Below are 19,427 nucleotides of genomic sequence, written 5' to 3' on the forward strand. Positions count from 1 at the left end.
AAGAGTTTTCTGATAGTTTGAATTCTGAACTAGGAGGAAATAACATAACAATGCTGGATGAGTGAGTCTGGGGAAGGGTTGGGAAGTGTTGTTTTTCCAGACCAATCATTTGGCGTTTAGTTGTTGACAGCCTTCTTGGCTTACTAATTAAAACTGTAAAATTTGAGGTGAGCAACAGTAGCTTAAATGCTAATTCTGCTTTTTGCAGCTGCAATCATTGGGAAGCTAATAGTATAATTGATGGATGCTGCCAGTTGCAAAGAAGGAGTGGAAATCAATACTTAAATTACAATTGTTAGAGGTCATAATTACATTTTCAGTTGCATCCAAAAGCAGTGCCCCAACCAATAAAACTATAATATAATTTTTGGGAGCAAACATACCATTAGTACCTTGAATGTTGCATGTTATAAATACAGCTATAAATGTGTACATCCAATTTTACATTTCAATCTGTAATAGATTCAAATTCTGCCCCATCCCCCAACTAACAGCTCTTAAAGAATAACAAAGAAAACGAAAATTGATCTAAACAGATAAATCCTCTGGAACGAAATATTTATTCCACAAAAGACTTCAGTTTTATCTTGGATCTCTTATAATTATTGAACACATCTGCTTAGTTAAAATAATATGTGCTTCACCATGGATTAAAGGAAATAAAACTTTTGGAAACCCATTTATAATGGAGCATAACCACTAATTGATTTTATAGTGGTAAAATGAACTTGAGCTCTTGAAATTGGATGCAATTGTGGTGATCAAGGATTTCTGAAACGATAGTACATCACAGTATTTATTTTTAAAACAATGTTTATGTCATGTTCATCCTGCTTAGTGAATGCAACTGAGACTATAGAAGTAGTGGCATTATTTTTTTTCTTCTGGTTTCCTTAATACACTTCTGCCCGTTTCTTTTCAGTTTTCTTCATAAGCATGAGGAAAAAATCATGGGCTTGCATTTATTTTTCCTTAATGCAATAATTCCAGACCCTGGCTCCACCTCATAAATTCTAATTTAAGTGGTCTGAAGGAATGCTTTGGCATAAGTATCTTTTCATTTGATTCTAATGTACAGCCAGTGTTGAGAACCAGTATTTTACACTGTCTCCTTGGGTAGTTCATTCACTCTCTTAATTTGAATGACTATCTTGATGACTCCCAAATGTGTATCATCAGCTCTAATTTTACCTGAGCTTCATGTTTGAATACACAGATGCATGCTTGTCATCTCTCCTTGGACGGCCTCAACATGCCAATACTGTACTCATCAACCACCAAGTGTCCTCCACCTGTTTTTTGTTCTATGTTTACTGTTTAGAATCTTGGAAATAGAGTTTTTTGTTTTCCTTGTCTCTCCTACTATATTTAATTATTCAACAGTCTTGGCAGCTTATCTTCTAAATGTTTCTCAAGTCTTTTCCATTATTTTTACCTTGGCTTTTGTGACAATTTCAACGTATTTTATTTGTTCAGATCCTCTTCCCCACTAATAAAACCCACCCACCCTATCTATCTGGAATGATCAATATTCAAACACCAGTTTAACTACACCACTCACAGTCTAAATTCTTCAATGGCTTTTTACCATTTACTGGATCAGGCCCAAGTTTCTTAGCAAAGGTAGTTAAGGTAATTTCACCACTGGTTCATGTCTCTTCTCATTACCTGATTCTATGTGATTCATACTTTAGGATAGAGTATATGGAATTACTTATGGTTATCCCTAAACATGAAGTTCTCCTAATTATTCATGCTTTTGTTCATAGTCTTATTTCTGTCTAAAATTATCTTTACTTTTTCAAAATCATTTAACTCCTAATCATCCCTTACTACTTTACATTACCTCCTACAAAAAAGCTCTGACTTGCCAGATTTGAATAAATGTCCCTCTCTCCTCTCCTAGCACTTTGGGAATTCCCTTGTAATAGAATTAGCCTTGTTAAACTGAAATAATTTACTTACTTATCTGCCTCTTGACTAAAATGTAAGCAGGAGTTGCGTGTACTATCTTCATATCCTCAGTGCCTACCGTGTGCTCTATCGGAAACTTAGTCGGCTTTAATTACATGCTTTTTGAATGGGATGATTACTGACAGCACCACAAAATCACCATATATCCTTTAGATGCTACCACTCAATGAAGGTGTTTTCCCCACTGTGAAATGGGTTGAGGAATTACTGTTACAATTTTTTATGATCATTTCTCTTGAGACATTTCAGAAGGCATCAGGCGGCATTAACAAGAAACATCATCTTGTTTTCACAGGTGCACCTTTTTATTTGATACTGCATTTAAAACATTCCTAGTGATTTTATGTGCAAAGCTTTCCTTATCTAATGCCTAACTGCATTCTATGCTCCTTGCACAGTGAATTCTTGATTATCCATGGTCATGGTAGAAAGGGAGAGCGTGGATAATCTAAAAATCTCATTTGCATCCACTGCCTCTCTCACCAAGTCTTTTGCCAGAGATAGTAATGAGTGTATCAAAGCTAGTGGAGGTACAAATGAGCTGTGAAATGGTAAAAACACATGTTGCCAAATAAAAAGAAAATGAAAAGCTTTAAATAATACACACCTGGATATTCAGTTACAGACTAACAGAATTAACTATATTTTAAAAATAGGAACTTAGTGTTTATGATTGATGATGAAGAAGATGGATGTCTTCTGCTCTGTTAGGGTATCAGGACTCATTTTACTCATAGACAAAGTAAATGGTTGAATACATGTTATTGTTTCAGGTGTGTGGGTAGGTCTGGCTATCCTTAAACCTTATGAAAATATACTTTTTATTCTGATCACATAGACTTTTAGGAAGCATATTTCATTCTCAGGTTAAGAGGACAGTTATAAGGCAGGTGAGTCAATGTAAGCATTAATTCTGTAGTCACCAAATGGCTATCTTTTCTCAGTGGAGTTGAAAAGATCAATTGGAACTTCCAAAATGCCCTCAGCAGAGTTGATAAGGTCAATTGGAACTTCCAAAATGAGGCAGAGAGAAATTTTTTTTTGTGGTAAGAATGGCAGAGGAATTGTAAATTGTCTTATGGTGCATTTTTATTTTATGCTGTCCACAAATAGCCTATGATTTTAACTAATCCTTTAGTCAGAGTCTGTGACACCTTTGTCTATGTTATTCATTGTACAAAAGGAAAAAAGCTTTTTCTTAACTGAGGCAACTTGAGATTATATTAATCTGGCATGGCATGGGAATGAAATACTCTGGTTAATCTTAATCTATTTGAAAGGAGAGCCAGCATTATGTTGCATAGTCTACTGATATCCAAAGAGCTGGACTACTGCAAAATATATCTCCATTAAGCTTTTCCTAGACTAAAGAGGCAACGTTGTAAAGTGTCCATAATAGGAAAATGAAAGATAAATAGAAGTAAATGCTCTAGGAAGTATTTTTCATAGATTATTATATACTAATAATATATGTGTTATATTTATGAAGTAGGAACTGTTATTACCATCATCCCTTCTTATAGATAGGGAAACAAACTTGAGAGAAATTTAAACATTATCTAGAGTAATGCAGCTAGTATAAGTGGTAAAACTAAGTCTCTGATTCCAAAGCCCCTCTTATTTCCACCATATTGTTGATTTTCAGGACATCCGTGTTGCCCAAATTCAGGAGTGCTGTTCACACAGAATACAAGGTGAACTATATTTTTTTAGAGTTGGCAGCACAGCAGCCCTGCAAAGGAAAGGAGACTTGAGCCCTAGCTTTGTGAATTGAGAAAGTCACTTACCCTTCCTGAATGTGCATTTCCACAGTTGTACAATAGGGATTCTAATATTGCCTCCTGAATACTGCATGAGGCTTTACTGTGAACTAGAAGAGATCATGTGAAAGGGCTTTGTAAAAATATAAAGCAGGCCCTTTCCTCCATGAGAACTGTGGAGCTGTGGGTAGGGTCAAAAAATTTAAAAATTAATAAAGCAGATAGAAGTAAGAAATGGTAAAGAAGAGGCAGAATTGATATCAATTCCTTAGCCTGTTACTGGGTCATGATTGTAAACATTATCATTATACTAGAGATGTGTGCTGGCATCAGTGCTTGGGAATTTTAGTTAATAGAATGCTGACTGACAAAGTTTGCTCCCAGGTATTTCTGTAGAATGAAAGCTTCCAGGAGTGCAAGGCCATCAGCTACATCCAGATTCTGTATTTAAAGGTGGATGCTTGGAAGACAGCTGGAGAGGCTGTGCTTGACTGGGAGTCTGGCAAGCTGCTTAGTATCCTCCTGAAGACACAATGGAAAGATCCTGTAGCACATTCTGTCAGGGGTCTGCAGGAGATAGGAAAGATTACCCTATTTGTTATATTTATTGGAGATATTATTATTTGTTTTATGCTGTGTGGAAGGAGGACCAGAGCTATAATCTATTGATCATTTAGTTTTATGAAGTTCTCAAATGAGTGATCTGGTATTTTTCTGACAGAGAGGCTATGGTTCCTGAACACCAGTAATAAGGTTGTCATGTCATTTTCTTCTCGGTCTTTTTATTGCTTTTTATCTCTTTGCTGATATTACCTCTCTCCAACCTCACCTCCCTCTTGCAACTGTATTTTTTTTTAAGGGCCATGTTTAGGACCAGGTTGATTCATTTCATATAACCCATCCTGTGCTTTTAAGAAATTACTCATTTTGGTTTTTCATGTTGCATCCTGTGAAACAGTCTGCCCACTACAGTCACTATTGTAAAGTCGTCATAGTAAACACAGGAATTTAACTGGGGGAGAAATAGGTCAGGGAAGCAGAAACCAAATGTTCATTTTGCAGCCACAGTGTAAGCAGATGGGTAACAGAATGAAGTGGCTTTCTTTGTGGGCCTTGGTTTTCTGTGAACTCTTTCAAGATCTCCTGGGATTCATGCTCCTTCAAAGTTCCCAAGTACTTAGAGCAGATGAACATTGAGGGTGGTGTATTTCTAAATAAAGACACCAAGGTTATTACCTTCCTGTCTCCTCTGTTGTCACAAAGAAAATACATTTGATGAGATACACTCTTTTTCCCCTTTATTTAACTAGAAATGTGATAAAGAACACAAATTTCCTTGGGAAACATTACTAAACAGCTTGGCTCTGAACTGGTTACAAATCGCCCCAGGTGGTCACCAGTGGCCCCAATCACCGATGAAACGCCATTCTCAACCAGGTGAAGTGGTTTCAAATCATTCATAAGCTGGCAATATAAGACTTAAGGAACACAGATGTAAGAAAGAGAAGCTGTTAACACAATGTATCTACCTTTAAGGAAAAGAGTATAATGTATGTAAAGACAACAGAAAGATTAGCAATGGCAGCTCATACCCAGGATAGTGAAGAGTTAAGCATTGAATGACTGTGGGAGGCTGATGTTATAGCTGGGGAACAACTGCCTAATGTCTTTCAACTGGACTGTTTAGCAAAGCTTCATTATGAATGTAATTGTGTGCTTGCACAGGCACACCACATGGAGGGAACACTCAGAGTAAAGGTATGATTGTATTGCCTGCTGCCATGCCAATTACTGGATATTAATGGCAGGATGGCATGCATATGCCGGAGCTGGGAAGCAGAAGGTTAATAGACGAACAGCACCAGAAGAGCCCATTTATCAGTTTCTATTTATCTCTCCTTGGGAGGTGGCAGGTTTACAGTAAATACCTTCTGTCCTCCTAATTTCCTAATGATGGGGATAATGATGGAGAATGGTGAAGTCATTAACTGGGACAGGCTCTGTGCATCACTCTGTCAACCACATCTCCCCAAGACCTGCAATGAGAAGTGATGGGCCCCAGCTGTTCACCAGAATCTGAGTCCCTCCTCCTATCCCCTCCACTCTAAACTGCAAGCTTGGGAAATGGTTCCCCAAATGAAGAAGCTGGAGGCCCAGGGTATGCAAAGAATGAAAGAAGGAAAGCAAGTCTCTTCAGACAGGAGTAGAGAAGCTCTTCCTGTTATGCTCCCTTTGCACAGAACCTGGAGGAAGTAGCGTTGACACATGCTGGAGTGTTTCTCCAGTGATGCCAAAGCTACCATGAAATATATGTAGAATTGGATAATTAATCAGTAATTAAAGTGAGTATGCTAGGGGAGGATGGAGAAGTACATTTAACCAAGTGTTCTTTAAAAAAAAACAACTAGGAGACATCTATAAAATACATAATTCATTTTCTTACCTCATTTCAAAATGGGAGGAAAATCTCTTCTGCACAGGTAAAGGTTTTTGTTTTACAATCCTGAAGGCAGACTGAAACAGCTTAGATTTATTTGGCTGTGTTTTAAATATATTCGTAATAGTAATTACCAGGTACCTACTTCATTTAACTCTTTATGCATAGTCTTTCAACTTTTAGTTATTCCCTAAAAGGGGTAACTTGGTTTTGCATCAGTAGTTTACAGAGCCCTTAAAGAAGGATGTCTTTCTTTTCTATCTTTTATTTAGGAAGCACAGTATCTATTTCTAGAATTTACTGTCTATTAATTGAGAAAAGGTGTTATTTTTACCTGTATGTGGTAGGATTGTTTTGCTAGCAATAATGGAGAAGTACTAAAGCCACCAATAGCAAAACATGAAAGTATATCCTAGTGGTATGTAAGAATCCCAAGATCAAAGATATAGTTGGACCTCAGGAATAGACTAAGAAAATTGATTATCTTAACTGAAAATTGTTAGCACTATCTTTCTCTTGCATGTCTTGCTGCTCTCTAACCACATATTTTTACCCTTTCTATACACCTATGTTCTGTTGTCCTTAGAAAACAGGATGGGGATAAAGTTCCTTACAGTGTACAGTTCTGTTATTTCAGGTCCAGCTCTTGAGGACAGACTAAGTCAAAACAACTGACTTTTTTTTTAAAAGAGGCAGGCCTTTATTTTGATATGCTGGCTGGCATGCAGTAGTGCAAACATAACTCATAGCTCACTGCAGCCCCAAATTCCTAGACTGATCCTCCTCTATCAGTCTCCCTAGTAGCTAGAATTATAGGTGTGCACCATGATACCTGCCTCTTTCTTTCCTTCCTTCCTTCTTTCTTTCTTTCTCTCTCTCTCTCTTTCTCTCTTTCTTTCTTTTTCAGGATCTTCTTGTGTTGCCCAGGTTGGTCTTGAACTCCTGGCCTCAAGTGATCTTCCTGTCTTGGGTCTCCTAAAGTGGTAAGATTACAGGCATGAGCCACCATGCCTGGACAAAAATTAACTGATCTTTATCTGTTTCTGTTTCTCTTTCTCCTACCTCCCATTCAAGGGGTGAAATTTTGGCCCAGTTTTGTCTCCTATAGCCAGGGTACTGGAATTAGTCACATGATTATGGGTGCTGGAGGAAGGAGGTATAAGGTATGGGAAGTCACCAAAAAAGGGTAATTGTGGGATACTAAGACAACTTTATTGTGTGTGTGTGTGTGTTTGTATAAAAAATATGTATGTAGTCACGTGGTAAGAAACCAGGGAAGAGTACAGTCCCATCAGGACTTATCTTTCAAGCAATGAAAGATCCTTTTAGAGTTTGTTTATACAATCAGTTCATATATATTTGTTATGTTCTCTCATGTTGATAACCTAGTGCTTGGCCCTGGAAACACTCTCTGCTCTCTTGAGATGTTAACAATCTAGAATATAGCCATGGTTTGAATGTGTCTACAAAAGTTTATATTTTGGAAACCTAATCTCCAAGGCAACAGTGCTGAAAGCTGGGACCTTTAATAGGTGATTAGTTCGTAAGGGCTCTGCCTTCATAAATGGACTAATGTCATTATTGTGGAAGTGAGTTATTTATTGTGGGAGTGGGTTAGTTATTGCAGCAGTTGGCTCTTGATAAAAGGATGAGTTTGTCCCTCTTTTCTCTTTATGTCATGTTTACTCTCTTTTCCTTCCACCTTTCACTGTAGGATGACACAGCATGAAGGTCTTCACCAGATGTGGGCCCCTTGATCTTGGATTTCCCAGCCTCCAGAACTGTAAGAAATCAAAATCTGTTCTTTATAAATGACCCAGTCTTGGGTATTCTGCCATAGCAGCATAAAATTGACAGACTGTAGATAAAATATGGGCAAGTAAAGCAGTAATTATACAGATATTATATATTAAAGGCTCTGAAGGGGGAGGTACAGGTGCTGAAGCGTCTAATATGGATTTGGATGAAATCAGGGATTATTTTAATGCAAACATAGCACCATTATTGGGTAAGGTAACATAGATCTTATAATTTCAGAGAAAATGTTACTCTGGATTATTTATTTACTTTGTGGCTTATTCATGATCAATATTTAATCCTAGATTGCCTATCTCCTGGTTCTGTGACATATATTTAGGAATACTTAACAAATTATTAAAGGGACAAATCTACTATAAAATACTGTTACTCAAAATGAATCACAAAATGTAATACAAATAACATTTGGTTGATCTGTTGTTTGGAGATTCTGTATGGGAAAGTGGCAATTCTAGCAAGTATGCATTAATTATTGATTTATTTGTTTCTACTTTTTTATTTTATAAGTGTAGAAAGTTGATTAGGTTCAGAAACTTAGGACATTAAGAAGAATATGAACAATAGGAAAGGCAGAAAATAATAAAATTGACAGAAAAAGGTATGAAATCAGAAACTTGTCTATTTTGCTATAAGTTCATATTTTTTTCCTTCATTCTAAGTCATAATCTGTGGTTTTTGCCACTTACACATTGGAAAAGCAATGTTATCAAAGGTTCATCAGTACACTACAGAATATAAAATGAAATAAATTAGTGGGTAGATCCCTCCTAATAATAAAGATTTCCCTCTCAAGATCTATTTACTGATATTAGAACCATTTCCTTGAATCACTCTCAAAATTACCTTTTTTTAAAAAAATAATAAGACCCCTAATTGTATTGTGAAACTACATATTAACTTTTTTCAAAGGAAAAAATCAGTTTATCTAAGAATACAATTGGCACTTTAATTATATGCTTTGAACACTTTTCTACAGATGCCAGGCAGCTATTTATTTTCTGGACTTTTTTCCCCTAAGTCTCTGGTTGTTCACACAGATGAGTTTTATTTAAACATATGATGAAAGTCAATAACACTCAAAGCTTATTTTAAGAATGAGAATTTTAAGAATGTGTGCACAAGTGGGTCTCTACTGTGGTTGGAATGAGGGTGGCAAAGGTTACCAGAATTACCTGGGGTAGCTTTTCAAGCTGTCCAAATGCTTTCCTCTTCCCTTGATTTAGAAGCACTTAAAGGTACTAGTGAAGAGTAACCGCTGACTCCTCTAGCATTCCCCAAAATTCTTCACGTAACTTCAGGAGGAAAGATTAGAAACTATTTCTGTGTGACTACCTCTCAGATAGTAAAGAACCTGAGCTCTGAATCAGACTACCCACCTGAGCCCTAAACACTGGGTACTATTTATTAGCATTATAAACTAAGTCAAGTGGTGGAGGTCTCACTGTGATGGACCACCTAGATTTCCTTGGGAAATGAAGGCCTGCTTTCCCAAAAGGACTTTCAGCCAACAGCTCTCAGCTATCATCTCTCTTCAGAAGTAAAATGGCTCAGAGAAGTGAAAAAGCTGGAGTATATCTTATGGAAAGCTAGAAAACCCACGAGAAGACTTTACCCTGTGGGAGAGACTGAGGATATACTGATGAGAAGGACAACAGAATCACTTAGAATTTCAATGGTGGCTGCCCTCTGTAGCATAGGGTTGAAAGTAGAAGATGCCATTATGAACTGGCTCACTGATGGCAATGGGGATGAAAGGATTTGAAACCAGCTGCAGCCGGGTGGTGATACAAAATTATCAGAAGCTAAGTGAACATAATTATTGTAATGCCTGGGTGTGGAGGAGGGAGGAAGCAGAACCAAGCATGATTCTCACATTTTTCCCACTTGGCCTTCATGCATACACTGTGCTCAGTACTGATTTAGACAGTTTAAATACAATTTATTAAAAATTCTCAGATACTTTCCTGGGGTATCTTTGAACAGCTTTTAAAAGGTGGAGGGTTGAAATTCCAGTATTTGCATTCCTTGTAGGAAGAGTCTTATTATGACAATTGTACCTCATCTCCAATGCCAAGGTTGGGAAATCAATTAATGTCACTTGTTCAGACAAAATATATCTTTAAGAATTGATGAATACAAATATTTGAGCTAATGCAAACACAGTCATCAATTTCATTGCCAGTTGATATTTGTTAAGTTTTTATTGGGAGGTTGTACTCAATTAATTAGTTAGAAAGAGTATTTAAATATATATGTAAAATACCCTACCTCACCTTTAATTCCTGAGACTGAAAACTATAAGTCAGAATGAGTTGGACAGTTAATATAATAATAATAGAGATATAGAATAGCAATCATAGAATTCTAGTAGATTTACAAGGGACATTAGAGTCAATCTTGCTCGACCATTATTTTAACAGCTAAGAATGCCGAGGCATAGAGAGCTTAAATAACTCAAATTTGTCAGAACTTTAACCAGAACTGCTGTCTCCTGACTCCACATTTCATTCTTTTCCACAAGACTACACTGCTTGCTCTCTTAGTTCATATTAGATAGTACAAATAACACCAATATGGAAACTCCAGCAAGTCAAGATGGATATACTTCTGTGAGTAGAATGAAAAGGAAATTCTGAAGATAGTTTCTGCTAATAAAAAAACAGAATGCTTATTGTAACCTCAGTTGATGTAATTATATGAACTTGAGGGTTAGATGAAAGGTGAAGGGTTGTGGGGATACTGGGACAGGAAGTGTGAGTGGCACAGGCAACATTGATCTGTTGCAGTGGCAGTCTCTAATCATTCAATCAACTATGCATCAAACTAGATTCTATATGAGCTAATAATAAGAATCACATGGTGGTACTCTATAGCTGGTACCACATTTTACAATCTCACTGGGAGGTGGAAAAACACACATGAGGTATATTGAAAGTAGGTAGATTGCTGAGCTTCACAAGATACTTGTGGTCTTGTTTACCATCTCATCTTATACATAGAACAGCACCTGGTATATACTAGCTGTTTAATAAATATTGATCTAATAGGTTATTAATATATGATTAAGAACTTAGATAAATACAACAACAATGAAAGTCCTTAGGTTTTTCACAGAGGCTGTAAGCACCTGGGAAATCTTTGTAGAAAATGAGAGTTTAAGATACTGAGAATGGAACCACTAAGACGCAGAAAAGAGAAGATATTCTCATGGGGGAGGACAAGGGCTGAGAGGGGAGGAAACATGACCAAGGCAAAGAGATGGGCATAAGTAAGGTATGTTCCATGTTCTGGGGCTAATCAGGAGATAACCTTAGCTTTATTTCTTTTTACTTGGAATGATACATGTTATTTATAAGGTTAAGTGAGATTTTACAGAGCCTTAATGCCTAGGCTGTCCCTGGAGCTGGAAAGAGCCATTGAAGTTTGGGGTTTTGGTAATGATAGTGAGGTTTTTGAGGTCCCCTGAAGCTGGTCTCCTAGGACTACATTTAGAGGAGAAAGGAAGGCAAAGGAGGCCTAAGACAGTCACGGGGAGGGAAACTCTGGGTTCACTGATCTGTCAGTTCAGGCCTGGCCAGGCTCTTGCCTTCTGTAATCCTATTCATCATTTGGTTAGGTTCCCAAAGCGTAGGTGAAGAACAAATTGTTTGGAATGAATTTGTGGGAACCTCTGATAATCACTGTAGATGAGACAGAAGACAATTTTGAGAAAAAAATCATTAGATTTTGAAGAAAAGTTAAACTATTTTTAAAGAATATGAAGAATTGGAACAATTTTTCTGAGAATTAGACATTCTGAAACTATATATTAATATTTACTCATGTGATCCTTAAATGCAGCACATTTCTGATGCTAAAGTATTAAGACAAGAGCTAAGTGAAAGAGGGTGGGAAAATAGTTTCTTGATACTATTCATATGTTCTCTGAGTGTCTACATCTTTGAAAGCCCATGTACCGGATTTTATGTTGTGCATCACTGGCAACAATATAAAGTCTCAGGTAGACAGTATGAAGGTTATACCCTCCTGTGATTCCTTTTTCTTACAATTTACTGGCCATTGCTACATAGATATCAAGTCACAATGGAATATTTATATTTAAAAACTCCAGACTGCTTTAGAAGCAAAATTACTCATGACTGAGTTACAACTGGATGTGTCAGCTCATTTAGCAGTTGCCTCCTTAGCTTTGAAACATCAAGTATGACAGAAATCAAGATGTACATTAACAAGGATGGTATAAAACATCTGTGAATTCTGAATAAGGGAAAATCACATTAGTCACCATGCAAACAGTGTGTAGGATAATTTACATAAAGACAGGAGGTAGCCAGGAACTCAAACAGACAAAAGAACTGAAGTAGACCTCTTATCCCAATGCAAATAGTATACAAAAGGAACTATGACTTTTTTTTTTTTGAGCATGTAAGAAATATTTATACAAATGCAATAACTTTATTTCCATTGAATTAAGAGAAAAAGGTTCTTCTCGAAAGAAAGGAACATAATTTCTTCTTGAAGCACATAAGTCCTAGCAAACAATCCTCTGAGTGTCTAAGCCATCACATGCAGCACCTGTGGAATCAGCTGGAACAGTTTGCTGCTCATATCTGAATACAAACTGTTCTTCTAAAGTTCTTGACTATGGTCAGCTTCAAAGAAAGGTAAGTCCTAAATACCCCATACAAAAAGAAATAGGCCTTCTAACCCTAAGCATGGTTGTTGTAAGTACCTTTTGGCATCAAATAACTTATGTGTCCAATTGCATTATGTTCGGAGCTGATGTATTTCTACTAGCAGAAAATAAAACCTGAAGATGGTTGAGTGTGTGCATCATGAGATATTAAGAGAAATTTTCAAGTTATCATGCCCTTTCTCTTCCCTAGATAATGACACATGAAAGTAATCAGGTAGCCTAAGGAATTGCAAATGCAGGAAGTTGTGGGGATAAGAAACATGTCTCCTTCTTTCTTTAACATCGTAAAAGTTCTTATTTCAATAAGCACTGTACCTGAAGTTAGCAGTTTGTTTCATCTGTAATTTTTGTGGTATAACAATGAGAATGATGTTTTCATTATTCTTGGTATATCAGGCTGTTCCTTTCCTTGCTGCCATTAACAATAAAAAGCCACGCAGTTTTCAGCCGTTATCATTTTTCTCCTGATAAACCATCTGTGACATAGAGACCTTGAAGCTGGGAATTCTGGCCACAGTACTTAATAGACTATGCATACAGCTTTTTTAGAGGTAACCACTGTGAAACAAACAAACAAAATGCCAGCTCCATTGTTATTCCTCTCTCTTATAAGTTTTCTCTTGCTCCTTTTTATACATCTAATGTAATTTGAGTTCACATGAATTCAGCCAAAGGCATTTTGCCTGACAATAGAAACTACATCTAAGGCTAGTGCTTAACTAGGTGCTATAGCTGTCTTTTCCCTTAATCCTGGCTGCTCTTGCTGCAACATTTAATGTAATAACTAGAAGGAAAATGTTCTCACTACAGAGCTGCTTTGTCCCTATTTCATAGTCTTTCCTCACAGGGTTCAGAAGTTGTCTGTCTTTTGGATAGACTGGGTCCCTGTAAACTGATCTTGACACAGATAAAAAGGAATCAAACAACAAATAAATTTGTATCCCCACCAACTGGTTTCATAAATAAATAAGAACATGTGGCTCTCCAGAGCCTGCTGGTTTTGACCTCGAGCATTTATTAAGGTGAAGGCTATTACATGGTAAGTGATATACAGATAATGCCTAAAAATTAGTTATAGAAGTAGATCTAACATGGAGGTTAATAGATCAATTCTTTTGTGTTTGCATGTATTAATCAGGGTTCTTCAGAAAAACAGAACTAATGGGATATGTGTATGTATATAGAGAGATGTATTTTAAGGAATTGGCTCATGCAATTATGAAGGCTTGGTGAATCCAAAATCTGATGGGTGAGGCTGGTAGGCTGGAGACTCAAGAAAGAGTTGGAGTTTGTATCTGAAGACAGTCTGCTGGCAGAATTCCTTCTTTCTAGGGGGAAATCAGTCTGTGTTCTGTTAAGGCCTTCAACTGATTGTTTCAGGCCCACCCACATTAGGGAGGGTAATACTTTACTCAAGTCCACTGATTTAAATGTTAGTCCTATTCAAAACACACCTACACAGCAACATCTGGAATAATGTTTGACCAAATATCTGTGTACTTTGACCTGGACAAATTGACCCATAGAATTATCTATCACAGTGCATATATACTTCTTAATGTTACATAAACAACACCATACTTCAGTATCCCTTCAGAGATTTACAAAAGCTCAGAAAATCATTTGAGCAGGCATTGCATGTATTTTCCATCTATTTTCCATGCATGTTCCAAGAACAAGAGATTACTTTTTTTTAATTGTAGCTGTGAACTGTTACTGCATATAAAATCAGGAAACCCTCCACTGTCCACCCTCAGGTGTCATACCTGGTGTTCTGTTGTCTCATGCTATTTCTTGGGGGAGTGGAGCTTCCTATATTAGTGGACATCTGTAAGCCCCATTAAATGGTCACTTAGATAGTAACTTTAATGTTTATCTTGAAGTAAGAAATGAGGTTGTTGCCTCACAGATAGAAATTATTTTAATTTTTTGGACTTATAAAATATGAACTCTATATGTGTATGAATTTTTATATTTTATCAAGGCGGTGAATATCTATAAATAGAAAAAAGTTATCTTCGGCTCACAATGCTTTAGAGGTGAACTACATTTTATCTTTTTAGTTGAATTTTCTCTTTCCTTTGGGAGTATCTGAACCAACAACAAAACTAGGTCCAGAAGATGGTGTCTCTTCTATTACCTTCTGAGCTTCCTTGTTTGTTCTTTTGTTTCTTAATCTGGCTGCAGAATTCTCTCTCTTTTTGACTTATCAAAAAATTTACATATATATATATATATACACACACACACACACACACACACATACACACACACACACAGAAGGAAACATCAAGCTGAAGAAGGAATGTACATTTAGAAGAAAAATAAGTCCTTTCATGCATCAGTTGAAAATGGAAGTCCAGGACTCTACTGTTCTTAGAACATGAGGAGTCATCAGCTCATTTGAGTTGTACTATTAATATTAATGGTATGAAAATGAGGTTAGCATAATTGTTTCTTTAAAGTGGGCTTATACCAAGCCTAATTTTGTTTTGTATCCCATGAGATCTTTATATTTTTAGCAATAATAAGAACTGGTCAGATAATGCTGTAGAAAGTGAGAATTTAAGCTGTATCTTACTGACAATAAATGGTTACTTCAAAATAAATTATCTCTTATAAGCAGATTGGCTTTTGGGGAAAGATAATTTCCCTCACATGAATTAAGAGGAGAAGTTTATTACTTGCCTTATTATACATGAGATCAGTTCCCAAAATAACTATGCTAATAACCAGATAAAAACATTACAGAGATATAAATACTAATATCATACGGGGTGGATTTTATAACTTTTGGAGATATTTCTCATCTAGTCTAATTTAATTGTTCTCATAGCTGGGAGATGTTATCAGCATCTGAGTTGAATCTTAAAAGTAAAACAGCAAAACAAATGAAGCAAGATATCTTTTGAACAATAATACTTAGAAATATTTGCACTTAACTTTCACAACAAATTTTAAACTTCCTTTGCTAGCTTCCATGGCCCAGAAATTTGACTAGAGACAAACTTATTTTATTTTTAGTTTTGTCCATACTTAATGGTAAGGCATGTCTTTGAATCACAAACATGTTGCATTTGCAAAATAGGTGATATGAGTTTGATGTATGAACTAGGGAAATGGCAAATAATATTTAATAATTGTGTGCTCTGGGAAAACATATTATGATACAGACGTTAAATTCAGAGTATTTAACTTCTTCAGAGAATATGAGAATTGCTGTCAGTTACAGGATATTTTCAAATGTTCATTTTGCTAATTTGATACAAGTCCTAGAGAATAGTTCAAATGATGACCTACATCAAATAGTATGGAGATATAGGTTAGAAAGAATAATGTAGATCAGAAAGAGCTTCTATTCATCCAACAAATATTTATTGATGGCTTACTATGTGCTTTATGTCCTATGTTAGATACTAGGAATATCATTTTATAGAGCATAAACATGGTCCCTGCTCTTGTGGGACTTCAAGTCCAGTAGAGAAAATACACAGTATACACACATACATGCATACATCTGTGTGCATGCCCTTTGTGATGAGTGCTATAAAAGAAAAGTTTGGTGCTGTAAGAAAGAATAACCTTGGTGGTGGTTGTTGGGATGGTTGACTACTTTATAAAGGAAGGTCATGAAATGGTCTCTGTGATTTGACATTTATGCTATGATGTGAAGGTTAAGGAGACTACTGTGCAAAGAATGGAAGAAAAAGCATCACAGGGAGAAAGAAAAGCATGTGTGAAAGCCCTAAGACAGGAAAGACCTTGGCAAATTTCTGAAATTAAAAGGCAATCAATGGACTGGAGCCCAGAGAGCAAGAGGGATAGTAGGGGCTGAAGGGAGAGAAGGGATTTGAACTTGGAATGTCTGTATCATGACCGTTGTAGGCATTAGGATCTTTAAATGCAAGTGGAAAAGCCACTAAAAGGTTTTTCACAAGGACATGTGTATGATCATTCAGCCAAAGATGAAAGCTCATGCTGTTTATTTCATGGTTTTAAATGTAGAGTACTTTGCTATTCTTTGACACATGATATTCTTGTTTTTTGTTTTGGCTTTAGAGTCGATTTTGGTAGAGAAGTAGCAGTTATCTGTAATAGCTACCTAAGAGAGAGGGGAAATTCAGCAATTTGACTTTGAGAAAGTTACTTAGCCCTTTTTTTCCATGCCAGAGCCCTGAATTTTAGTAAGATATGGTAAAGCAATTTTTAAGGCAGTGATCCAAGATGATATACTTTGAAGTGCATTTACTTTTGTTATATTTCTGACTACATATTTTCTAAAGGTTTATTAAAGAGTATTATTTTTCAAAGGTGATCTATAAATATACACAATGGTTTTCAAAATATCATTCCAAACCATTTTACCAAAGTTATTCTTCACTATTCTGTTTGATTGCACAGTGGTATAGTTCCTTCAGAGACTTTTAGAAAGATGGGAGAAGGAGAGAGCATATGGAGGATGTCATGGTGAATAATGCTTCCTAAGGAAATGTAAGGAAACATTTCCTTGGTACTGTACCAGGCAGAAACCCAATATAAATGAAGCATCAATAGCATACTATTCCCCATGAGAGATCATGAGTGTATTTCATGGTTGTATTAGTTAATTTTCGCACTGCTATAAAGAAATACCCAAGACCTGGTAACTTATAAAGGAAAGAGGTTTAATTGACTCACAGTCCCACATGGCTGGGGAGGTCTCAGGAAACTTACAATTATGGTGTAAGGCAAAGGAGAAGCAGACGTCTTCTTCCCAAGGTGGCAGAAGGGAGAAGTGCCAAGTGATGGGAGAGGAGCCCCTTATAAAAACCATCAGATCTCATGAGAAGTCACTCAATATCATGAAAAAAGCATGGGGGAAGCTGCCCCCATGATTCAGTTTCCTCTACCTGGTCTCTCCCTTGACATGTGGGGATTATACGGATTGCAATTCAAGATGATATTTGAGTGGGGACACAAAGCCTAACCATACCAATGGTGATTCTGTTTGTATCTATTCTTTAAATAAACTTGTTGTAAATGAAAGAATGGAGTTTGTTGCTTCAAGTGGAGAAAAAAATCATAGTATTCTATCCTTTAAAAAATGAGATGTCTTATATTGATAAAAGGAATTATAAAATATGACAAGAAATATATGTGAACCACATGTGTTTTCTCTAAAAGTGAAAAATATTTTATGTGTTCATAAATCTATAGTTTATATAACCAACGTCTTGATTCTGTAAGTGATCTTGAAAAAGCCACACAGTCTGTGTCCACTTCTCTACTTCTCAGTTTTCCCATAGGCAAAGGCAAAGATGAAGTGGCTAGGGAGGTGCATTATTGCTCACATCCTGTGACTCTCTTACCCTGAGTTGCTAAGCAACTGGGAGTGGCTCAGTCTAGGCACTGCTGTCGAGCTGCAGTGGACTCTGTGCACTTGGCTCTAAGGTTTACAGTAGAAAGTTACAGCCAGCTTTGAGATTTTCCTTCACTCCTTAGAAAGTTCAAGGAAGAAATTACACACACGGTGGTCATGATTGACTACAGTGAACAGGAAGGAGACTAAGAGACCATAAGGTGGTTTCTATTAAGGGGAAATTTTACTCCAGGGGCACATTATAGTTAAGTTTCTTGGTTAACAGTCTCATAGCTTATTAGTCTCTGACCTTGTGCTGCTGATTTGCAGCTTTGTAACCTGCTCCTGCTTCAGTGTCCTCTTGTTTTGCCTGCTTTTGAAAGAAGGAAAAGAATAAAACACTGAACTTAAGATGATACTGATTTTACACAAAAATGTGGGGTTAAAGTTGGTATGTAGAAGATGTGGTCACTTCCATCTGTGTCTAGTATTAGATTCATTTTTTAAAAACTGTAGTTCTGTTGAAAATCATCTTCTGATAGACTCCTAATTTTACCACAAACTCCAGATAAGGCATCTGAATGGAAATACTTAGACATATCTTCACTGAAGTCATTTCGTGTATTTTCTGAATTAATTGTTAAAGAAATTCTATGAGCTGGATAATATTCCAGTTTTAGGAACAAAACCCAGGCTCAGAGAAATTAAATGATGTATTCAGAGTCACAAGTAGTAACTACTGGGGCAGGGAATGTCTTATGGGTGAATAAGATTAGCAGTCACAGACCCATCGGTTTTTCCCTTCCTTCACCAGCATGCTAAACTCATCACTTTTGCAATATTAAATACAGAGATAACGAGGGCATAACACAATTAGAATAATAGCATAAATGTTTATCTTTAAGGTATTAAAAATGTCTGTTGTGTATTCATGGCAACAATTAAGCTCCTGGTCAGGCCAAAGGGTGAGAATGTTTAAATGAGTCTTTTTCTGCCACCCATTATCAACTAGGAAAATCAATACTAATGGGGGAAGCACAAGAATAATGACTAAGTTCGTTACACGTGATCAGAAAGTGAAACACATCTACCATGTTAATGTAGCTTTCAATTTATGGTGACATTTACTGAAAATACTCTGCAATATTTGGCAAAGTTAAAAGAGAGATTGTTCCCCAATTAACCAGAGGATCAAAGAGTGAAGATTAGGGAGGGAAGTGGTGTCTTTTTTTTTAAGAAGCAAAATGTTTGGAAAGGTCAGACTTTGAGTGAGCTAACCTCCACCACTTTTAGTATTCAGGTTGACTAATGAGCACTTCACTCATCATTCTAATGGATGCACTTATGCTAGGAAAGAATAATAAAATGTTCCTCAACAACTGGGGCAAATGGCAACTCTATACA

The 19,427-nt window shown here is 36.5% G+C and overlaps 1 long non-coding RNA gene across 1 annotated transcript in view; it reads left to right on the forward strand.

The window, feature by feature from the left end:
- LOC105713370 (uncharacterized) overlaps nt 1–19,427 on the forward strand; it is a 354,073-nt gene that overhangs the window by 225,789 nt on the left and 108,857 nt on the right. Inside the window, exon 3 of the long non-coding RNA XR_010338179.1 lies at nt 7,886–7,954. This is a non-coding gene — a long non-coding RNA (uncharacterized LOC105713370). The remainder of the gene's footprint in view (nt 1–7,885; nt 7,955–19,427) is intronic.

This window comes from Aotus nancymaae, unplaced genomic scaffold (genome assembly GCF_030222135.1).
Source record: "Aotus nancymaae isolate 86718 unplaced genomic scaffold, 86718_ANA_hifiasm-v0.15.2.pri h1tg000006l, whole genome shotgun sequence".
Classification (NCBI taxonomy): domain Eukaryota; kingdom Metazoa; phylum Chordata; class Mammalia; order Primates; family Aotidae; genus Aotus; species Aotus nancymaae.